Here is a 10,441-nt window from a genome sequence, read left to right as displayed (position 1 = left end):
ACTGTCTCTCTCTCTCTCTCTCTCTCTCTCTCTCTCTCTCTCTCTCTCTCTCTCTCTCTCTTATTTTTTAGGCTTTTGAAAACAGCAACTGCTCTCTACTGGTTACGAAGTAGCCACTTAACTTCATCATCAAGATTGCTTATACGTCTCTATTATTCCACTCATTTAACAAACCTCACATTCATGCATCTGAGTTCACTTCACTGATACCTCTGCAACTTTTAGCCTCACACAACTGCCATCAAGTCTAGTCCACATTGTAGGTTATTTAGGCTAAAAACCATCCTACACAGGAAGAAACTAAATGACCAATCAAATAAAATGACCCTAATGCTGGCTCTCAGCAGTCACCAGCAATTATATAACACTTCATATAGTGTTCATAAAGGGGTGGTGAATATTCTTTTTTTAGCCCGGACATTATTTGTATAGGCAATTCATCACTCCCTCACAGAGGTTCTCAGTTCATGTTGAAGTGGTGTGGATTAGGAAGTACCCCTTGTTTCACCCCGGTCCACCCTCTGTGCCAGATAATGTTTGTCTCCATGAAATTACAGTCAATACATGTCAGTTTTATACATGTTAATCTGCAGTTTTCACAAACCTTTATATTTTGAAATGTCTATACCCAGAATATATTGCTAAAAAGTTTTTTCTTTTTCAAATAAAAAAAATGATTCTTTCTTTCTTTCTTTCTTTCTATATTAATATATGTATTTATTTACAAGATGCTATTATAGTTGTATTTTTATATGTTCAGTTTACATTTTAATTTTAGTTTTAGTAATGTTGTTGAGTTTTTGTCATTTTTATTAGCTTCTGTGTTTTTATATGTCTGTATGTTTTATTGATTTTATTTCAGTTTTAGTTATTTTAGTACATAAAGTTAAACTAAATTAAAATGAGGAATGTTTCCTTGGCAACTAGTTAACATAAAATCAGTTTAAAATCAGTATTTATTTATTTGTTTGTTTGTTTGTATGTTTTTCAGTTAACATAAATTTTATTTCAAGTAACAAAACATTTTTTGCTTGTTTGTTTTGTTTTTAAGTTTAGTTTTAGTTGACTATAATAACTGACTATAATGTTATTTAGCCAGATGCATTAACATGTATTCATTTAGCCAAGGCTTTTATCTGAAGTGACATGACAAATCAGTTGGTTGTAAGAGCCAGCAATACTGATAGACTACACAATGCCAGGCTTAAGAATAAACTATATTAGTTCTGTGTACAGACACAGAACAGACGGTGAGGGGTCTGTTGGTGTGCAGGTTAAAAGTAGTCTGAATATCATTACTAAACATTGTAGATTTCTGCTTGGTGCTAAACTGAGCATATGTGAAGAATTACTGGATCATTGACAATTGAATGTGTCACTCAAACACTGCGTGCTCTTACCATTGTGTAGCCAGGTGAGCTCAGGCAGTGGTCTGCCCTCCACTGAGCACTGAAGGATGAAGTCCTGTCCCTCTAATACTGAACAATCCTTCAGAGGAGAACTGAACACCGGGGGCTTCGCCTCCACCCTCACACCTACAACACACACACACCCACCATTACACAAACATGACTGAACATCTGAAACCACACAGCATCTCAAAGCAATTGGTTTCACCAATAGGTGGCACTGTCAGACTACTACAAAAAAATATATATATTATTATTATGATTATTTATAAATGATTGTTGACAAATAGTATGTCCATAATTTATTTATTTATTTGAATCAAGACTAAAATATATAAGAATGGAATAACCATTCCACTACTCTTAAAACACTTGGGGTAAGTAAGATTAAAAAAAAATATATATATATATTATTATTATTATTATTATTATTAAAAATTATGCATTAAATTGATTAAAAATAGTGAATATGTGTATAATGTTTCTAATAAAAGATTTAAAATAAATGCTGTTCTTTTGAACTTTCTATTCATCAAAAGATCTTTAAAAAACATACTGCAGTTTCCTCAAAAACATCAAGCAGCAACTTCTTTGAAAGAAAGAAAATAAATAGATAGATATAGATAGATAGATAGATAGATAGATAGATAGATAGATAGATATCTCATACTTTTGGCATATTACTTGATATAGTCTCAGAATTAATATTGAGCTCATAAAATGATAAATAACAAAAAAAAATGTAGCTCATAAAATCTAATAACATGACACTACAGGACAGTGATGTCACTGCTTTTTTATTTATTTATTTTTTTTTTTATAATACTTAAATGGCAATCCATAAAAGGTAGCTCTATAAAATTCTTACGTTTGACAGTCAGGCTCCAGTGGGCCGCAGTCTTTCCTCTTGTGTTGGCAGCTGTGCAGCCATACTGTCCCGTGTCAGTTATGTGAGTGCTCTCCAGAGACAGGATGTGCAGACTGCCCTCCTGTCGCGTGCTGATGCCTGATCTCTGTCTGAGAGGAGCTCCATCCTTCATCCAGCTCACTGTCGGCACTGGAGACCCAGACACTGAGAGAGCACAGCGTCACATCACTCATTTAACAACATCTACGTAAATCTGCAAAGCAAAGTAACACAACTTTGCACAACATCTACAGGTCTTTCTAAATATTTTATTCCAAATCCCATCAAAGAACCGACTGTCACATAATCATTGTAAAATGTCTCTATAAGGCAAAATTTCTCTTAAACACAAAAACAAAACAAAAAATAAATCCTTACAGAAATAATATTAATCAACAATTACCCTCGCACACCTGTAAGTAATCGATAGCAATTAAATGAAAATGTAGTATAATTTAAATTTATATTAAAGGGGTCACATGATGCTGCTAAAAAGAACATTATTTTGTGTAGCACCAAGAGTTTTAACACTCCAAAGAGAAAGGAAAAATTGAAATCGCATCATATGACCCCTTTAAACACAGTTAGCTGAGTGTTTTGACCCACTTCATATTTAATTTCATGATTACTTCTATTGTCTGTGAAATATGGTTAAACATTTATGATCAAACATTTATGATAAACTAAAATATACTTGAATGTTATTTCTAATTCAAATTCATTTAAAATATATGGGTTACACTTTATTTTAAGGTGTCCTTGTTACAGTGTAATTATACATTTAAGTACTGAGTAATATATTAATTAACTACATGTACTTACTATATGGTTAGGGTTTGGCTTAGAGTTACTTGCATGTAATTATGTATAATTAATTGTTATTATAATAGTAAGTACATGTAACATGTGTAACAAGGACACCTTAAAATAAAGTGTTACCAATATATGCCATGTATTTAACTATATTTGTAATTACACATGTGTAATAATGAAGTTGCAATTTACTACATTTAAAATATATTAACTTTCAATAATACACTATAGCTAAAATTACAATAATAAAATACTTTACATGTGCTTTAATATGTTAGTCAACACAAAAAAATTGCTTAATTCTTTAAATTATTAAAACAATCATTTATTATGTATTGCTTATTCAATACAATTTGACACTTTTTACAAGGGAATTCATAAAGTCTCATCCTTCTGGCAGAACAGAAGCTATAAGAGCAGACATGTGCTGCTGCTGTGCAGTGATTTAGACAGCAGCAGGTCACGTCTCAGCATCCAGACCAGAACTAAACAACCTAACTCTATATTTGATCCCAGTCACTTCAGTTCACTAGACTCACCTTGGCATCTGAACGTGACCTTTTCACCCTGCGCCACCTCTTGGCTCTGAGGCTGGGAGTCAAAACTTGGCGGAGTTTCTAGCATGTCCACTTTGCTCTCTCTGGTTTGCTGGCGGGCGTCTCTGCTGGACTCCAGCCGTGATGCTTCGGGAATCTCTTCTGGATCTCTGAACAAATCCGAAGCTCTTTTTATGCCACGTGACTCATTCTTTACAATGTTCTGACTTCTTACATTCACAAGGTTTGATGTCTTCTGACCAGCTGCTGATTTTCCATCTGTGGATTTGCTGATAGGTTGTGCAGATAGTGATGCTGCTATTTTTGGTTCGTCTGTTCTGGTCACAGTGGTAGTAGACGGCGGTGTGCGTGTCTCTGTGGTTGCAGTTCGGATGGATGTGCTGGAAGGTTTCTGTTCAATGTCAAGTCCGTTGGTGCTGTGCTTGACCACAAATGGTTTCGAGAGATCTTGAGATGCTTTGGGGACGCTATGGAACGAAAGATTGAGAACAGTCAAGTGAACAATCATTGCTGACTGTAAAGATGCAGTAGAGCAGAGGTTTTCAAACTGGGGTCTGGGTACCACCAGAGGGCCACAAGAGAGTGCTGGAGAAATTTTCAGAAAAAGAGTTAAACATTTTTTTTAAATAGTGCTGTCAAAATTAATGCATTACGATTACAATTATTATTATTTATTTTTTATTTTTTCAGTTTAACGTGTTAAAAATATTTAACACAAGGGTGGAGCTAGGGTTGTCCACCCCACTCACAACTGCTGTTTCTGTCTCTTTTTTTCTTGACAAAAATTGTATTTATTTAGACTCAGAACGTCTTTACGTTCATCAACCGGGAGACTTTTCAGACGCACACTCTAACTTTGCATCAGTGCCAGGCGCTAGTCAAACGAGCCCGGAAAATCTTTATGACCACATCAAACGGGAGAGTTTTCAAACACGCTCTCCAACTTCGCCTCAGTGCTAGGTGCTATTCAAACGAGCACGGAAAAGGTACAGGTGACGAGGAGCTTCAGTAGAACAACAGTGAACTGCGGGCAAATGAGATTAATTTTCCTGTCCTGTCAGCCGTTATACTGTACTCGTAGCATATGCTCTTCAATTTCATATTAAAACGCAAAAGATACCACGAGAATGCAATGTCGTCAGTTAAGTCATGAAGTTACCAAAAAGGCAATTAAAACAGCAGCAGGTCACGTCTCAGCATCCAGACCAGAACTAAACAACCTAACTCTATATTTGATCCCAGTCACTTCAGTTCACTAGACTCACCTTGGCATCTGAACGTGACCTTTTCACCCTGCGCCACCTCTTGGCTCTGAGGCTGGGAGTCAAAACTTGGCGGAGTTTCTAGCATGTCCACTTTGCTCTCTCTGGTTTGCTGGCGGGCGTCTCTGCTGGACTCCAGCCGTGATGCTTCGGGAATCTCTTCTGGATCTCTGAACAAATCCGAAGCTCTTTTTATGCCACGTGACTCATTCTTTACAATGTTCTGACTTCTTACATTCACAAGGTTTGATGTCTTCTGACCAGCTGCTGATTTTCCATCTGTGGATTTGCTGATAGGTTGTGCAGATAGTGATGCTGCTATTTTTGGTTCGTCTGTTCTGGTCACAGTGGTAGTAGACGGCGGTGTGCGTGTCTCTGTGGTTGCAGTTCGGATGGATGTGCTGGAAGGTTTCTGTTCAATGTCAAGTCCGTTGGTGCTGTGCTTGACCACAAATGGTTTCGAGAGATCTTGAGATGCTTTGGGGACGCTATGGAACGAAAGATTGAGAACAGTCAAGTGAACAATCATTGCTGACTGTAAAGATGCAGTAGAGCAGAGGTTTTCAAACTGGGGTCTGGGGACCACCAGAGGGCCACAAGAGAGTGCTGGATAAATTTTCAGAAAAAGAGTTAAACATTTTTTTTAAATAGTGCTGTCAAAATTAATGCATTACGATTACAATTATTATTATTTATTTATTTTTTTTTCAGTTTAACGTGTTAAAAATATTTAACACAAGGGTGGAGCTAGGGTTGTCCACCCCACTCACAACTGCTGTTTCTGTCTCTTTTTTTCTTGACAAAAATTGTATTTATTTAGACTCAGAACGTCTTTACGTTCATCAACCGGGAGACTTTTCAGACGCACACTCTAACTTTGCATCAGTGCCAGGCGCTAGTCAAACGAGCCCGGAAAAGGTACAGGTGACGAGGAGCTTCAGTAGAACAACAGTGAACTGCGGGCAAATGAGATTAATTTTCCTGTCCTGTCAGCCGTTATACTGTACTCGTAGCATATGCTCTTCAATTTCATATTAAAACGCAAAAGATACCACGAGAATGCAATGTCGTCAGTTAAGTCATGAAGTTACCAAAAAGGCAATTAAAGCTGCCTTAAATATGTGCATGCATGCAAGTATTTGTTATATATGAGTCAGATTTAAGAACATGTCTCTGAAATGCAGTGGTTTTCAAAACTGTCCTGGAGCAGCAGCACTGTCTTCCTCATCTAACACACCCGATTCGACTCGTCAGCTCATTAGTAGAGACTTTAAGACCTGAAGTGGGTCAGAAAAGGTAAAGAGTTGTGAGAAAATAGGTTGCGTGTCAGGTCCGCATTATGTTCAGCAGCAGCAGCAGCTCTTAAAGCAGCCAAAATAACCTATTAACCCAGCTGCTGTGGTGTTTGTTAATCAAAGAACAAAAGAAAAAAGAGAAAATCAATAACTTTTCTAGCTTTAAGGATTCATCTCTATTTAATGTGGCATTGTGAGAGGGTGTGTCATAGACAGTCACTCACAGCTTTTGTGAGTGAAGGAGAAAAGCTGGTGATGAGCTGGGAACAAAGTGACTGGCGTTCTCTTTTGTTAGAGTGTGTTGAGAGAAGCTGGAAGAGTTTTGTCTCTGTTATAAGTTTTGGAGTTTGGAGTTGATGATTCAAAATAAATTTGAGGCTTGATCTCAGCCTGGCCTCGGTTTGTGAAGCAGCAGCAGCACTGTCTTCCTCATCTAACACACCCGATTCGACTCGTCAGCTCATTAGTAGAGACTTTAAGACCTGAAGTGGGTCAGAAAAGGTAAAGAGTTGTGAGAAAATAGGTTGCGTGTCAGGTCCGCATTATGTTCAGCAGCAGCAGCAGCTCTTAAAGCAGCCAAAATAACCTATTAACCCAGCTGCTGTGGTGTTTGTTAATCAAAGAACAAAAGAAAAAAGAGAAAATCAATAACTTTTCTAGCTTTAAGGATTCATCTCTATTTAATGTGGCATTGTGAGAGGGTGTGTCATAGACAGTCACTCACAGCTTTTGTGAGTGAAGGAGAAAAGCTGGTGATGAGCTGGGAACAAAGTGACTGGCGTTCTCTTTCGTTAGAGTGTGTTGAGAGAAGCTGGAAGAGTTTTGTCTCTGTTATAAGTTTTGGAGTTTGGAGTTGATGATTAAAAATAAATTTGAGGCTTGATCTCAGCCTGGACTCGGGTTGTGAAGCAACCCACACTTTGGTGATACCCTACCTCTCACAATGCTACATTAATTTAGGATTTAATGTCTGATAACTTTATTCAGTTTCTGCATATTTTCTACTTGCTGAAGGGCACAGGTTAATATGACATTTATTATAATGGGTTTATGTGAATATTATAGTATATAAATTCACTTAAATTAAAAGTTATTTTTTAATGTTAATATTGATAGCTCTCAATTATACTGTAATGTTGAATGGCTAGTCAATGGTTAAATATTAGAAAGAAAAATATCAGACATCAGCAATATTGGTATTAGTGATATTCGCCTTCAGTCATAAAAAGATGCCATTAAACAAATATTGTCTTTATGTTGTTTCTATATTCATTTGAAGACTGAATGTGAAATTATTGCAATATAAAATTATATTTACAAACTCAATAATGCGGCATCATATTTGGTGGTCATTTCATCGATAATTTCAAAGATTGAAAACCCAGATTGCAGACTAGAGTGAACCACTCTTAAAGTCATATAGGCCACACATGAGTAAAGTAAAAAGTCAAATAAAATAAATAGATAAATAATAATCCAAAATTATATTTTGCATACAGAAAACATTTTTACAATTATTAAGAACTTTGAAATTTGCCCACCAAGTTGATGGCAGTTATATGATTCATCGTGTAGATTGAAAAGATTTTTGAAATATTTATCAGAAAAAAAAAACCACTATAAAATGCTACATTCTGTCTTGTCTTGTAAATTTGGTATTTTGTTGTAACTTTATGTTAGTGCAAACTGTAATTGAAAGGACTAAATAAAAGCTCTTCACTTACGTGACTGTTTCCGTGTCTCCATCTGCAAAAGAACAACAGAATAAACTTTGAGAACTTCAGAATCTGAACTGTGAGCTATTTAGCTGAACTGGACAACATTAAGACATTAATGAAACCCATATACTGTAGTTATTGCTTTGACATCTTTGGGACATTCTTTTACCAAAGATGGATTATGGTCCAACAAGGACCCAAGGCACAAGTCTCAATTGATGGCCCTATTTTGTTGCAATTGTGAGATGGAGCTACTATCCAAACAAAGACGAGACATTGTTTTCAAAATATGAGGAATAAAGTTGCAACTGTGAGAAATAAAGCTGAAATAATGAGAATTAATTCTCCATTTACAAATTACTTTGCAAAAGAGGGCAAAATGTGAAAAAAGAGGGCCCTTGAGAAATAGCCCCACATCTTTATCTGTTTCTCTATCCATCTATCCTCCTGTGTTACCTTGAACAATAAGTTCGGCGGTTGCAGAGGCTTTCCCGGCACTGTTGGCCACCAGACAAGTGTACACACCAGCGTCCTCTGAGCACATGTGGCGAATCTCCAGGAAATGCATTCCTGACCTCTCAAACATGTTATAGTGATCAGACTGCTGGATCTTCTCTTCTGCCTGACAGAGGAAATGCAGGGAATGGATATATTATGGTTCAACCTGTGATTTGAGATATTCTTTAATCGTGTCTCACCTTATACCACTGCACCAGTGGCTGGGGTCGTCCCGTGATCTTGGCTGAGAATTTGCCACTCTGTCCCACTTTGAGATACAGGCGAGAAGGTTTAGTCACAAACTTTGGGGGGCTTTCACCCCAGATGCTGGGTCTATTCTCTATTGCAGGGACACCCAGAGATCCACTGGAGACAGAGGAGAGAAAACGTATGTGACTATTAATTCACAGGACTAAATGCAGGAATATAATTTATTACATTCATTTGCTGTTTCTGGTAAGTCTTTCTTGTAAAATTTGTAAATTATTTCTACAAAATGGCCAAAATGTTGATTAAATTGCAAATTTGACAGAGATTTAAATCAAATTTTGGCAGATGTTTTTTGTTTTTCTTTTAACTTCCAGAATCCTACTATAGTATGATTTTCCTCATATGGTGACAATAGAATATAGAAGTTAAAATCACAAATTTTTCCAAATTAATTTTAGTGATAATGTCTTGTAGTAGTCAATGGTTTTTTGCTTTAAATCAAATTTATTGTTGTGATTTATATATATTCATATTCATGCATGACATGTCCTTTTTCAGGCAGTATGTATCTCACCCTGCTCTGTTGGAGGAAGGAAGACTGTATTTTTTTCCTGCATTTCCTGTGTGGGATGGAAAAAGATAATCATGATACTCCAAATACAAAGTATACACTTATCCATAAACACACAGAATTCATTACACACATTAAAAGCAGATATTATTTCCCCTCTCTTCTTTCTCTATCTCTCCTTCCTTCATAAACATGGCTTGAGCTGCATGCTATTATCTGTTGCTAGTTGTAAAGTACTTGAACGGCTCCATATGTTTGTGTTTCTGTGAAGTATGCCGATGGAAGTTTATTAGGAATTTATTAGTCTGTAAATCAGTACAGATTTAGTGCTGCAGCTCTAAATGTGGACATGTTTACTGTAGGCAAAAATAGTGTAAAATGAGAAATGCTGTATACACTATAATGTAAACTCTGAGTATATGCACTGTAGGGTAAACTGCAAAGAAAACTGTATTAGAATAATGTACAGTTTAGTGTTTATCCTGTAGTATTTACAGGCTTTCTGCTGAAGTATGCAGTGTGGTGTAATTTGTGTTTCTTGTACTGAGATTATTCACGTCAATATAGGGATATGAACAGACAGTCTTTAGGAACATCTGTATTCAACTGTTACAATAAAATGTTAAAGGAACAGTTCACTCAAAAGTCTGTATAACTTTCTTTCTTCTGTGGAACTGTGGAATTGTTACAGAATGTCCAAGCTTCTCTTTGTCAAACAGTGAAAGAAAGTGATTTAAAAAGTCAAGATCCAAGAAAAAACATCCTCATAAAAGATCATACTGTACATTTTGTGTAATAACGCAAGACATAAGTGTTACATGTATGCTTTGTCTGTCTGTTTTCCGTCTGCCCTGTTTGATCTAGTTTTCCTTAGTTTCCTTGATTAGTTAATTCTGTTCACCTGTGTCCTGTTAATTAGTCCAGTCAAGTCAAGTCACCTTTATTTGTATAGCGCTTTATACAATACTGATTGTGTCAATGCAGCTTTACAGTGTCAAACAGGAAAATAGTTTGTCAATAATGCAAAAAGACAATAACAAAGAGTCATTTCCAGCTAAAGTCAGTTCATTGATGATTCAGTGATGTCATCATCCAGTTCAGCTCTCTTCCAATAGTGTCCAATAGTGTGCAATCAGTCAAGCGTCCCCCAACTGAGCAAGACAGAGGCGACAGTGGCTAGGAACCCAAACTCCATCGGTGA

The 10,441-nt window shown here is 36.5% G+C and overlaps 1 pseudogene; it reads right to left on the bottom strand.

Moving 5' to 3' along the window:
- LOC107671283 (myosin light chain kinase, smooth muscle-like) overlaps window positions 1-10,441 on the bottom strand; it is a 99,758-nt pseudogene that overhangs the window by 53,745 nt on the left and 35,572 nt on the right.

Source organism: Sinocyclocheilus anshuiensis, unplaced genomic scaffold (genome assembly GCF_001515605.1).
Source record: "Sinocyclocheilus anshuiensis isolate Anshui unplaced genomic scaffold, SAMN03320099.WGS_v1.1 scaffold284, whole genome shotgun sequence".
In the NCBI taxonomy this organism is placed as follows: Eukaryota; Metazoa; Chordata; class Actinopteri; order Cypriniformes; family Cyprinidae; genus Sinocyclocheilus; species Sinocyclocheilus anshuiensis.
Note: the sequence above shows the minus strand (reverse complement) of the source record. Positions and strands in the feature narration are given on the sequence as shown.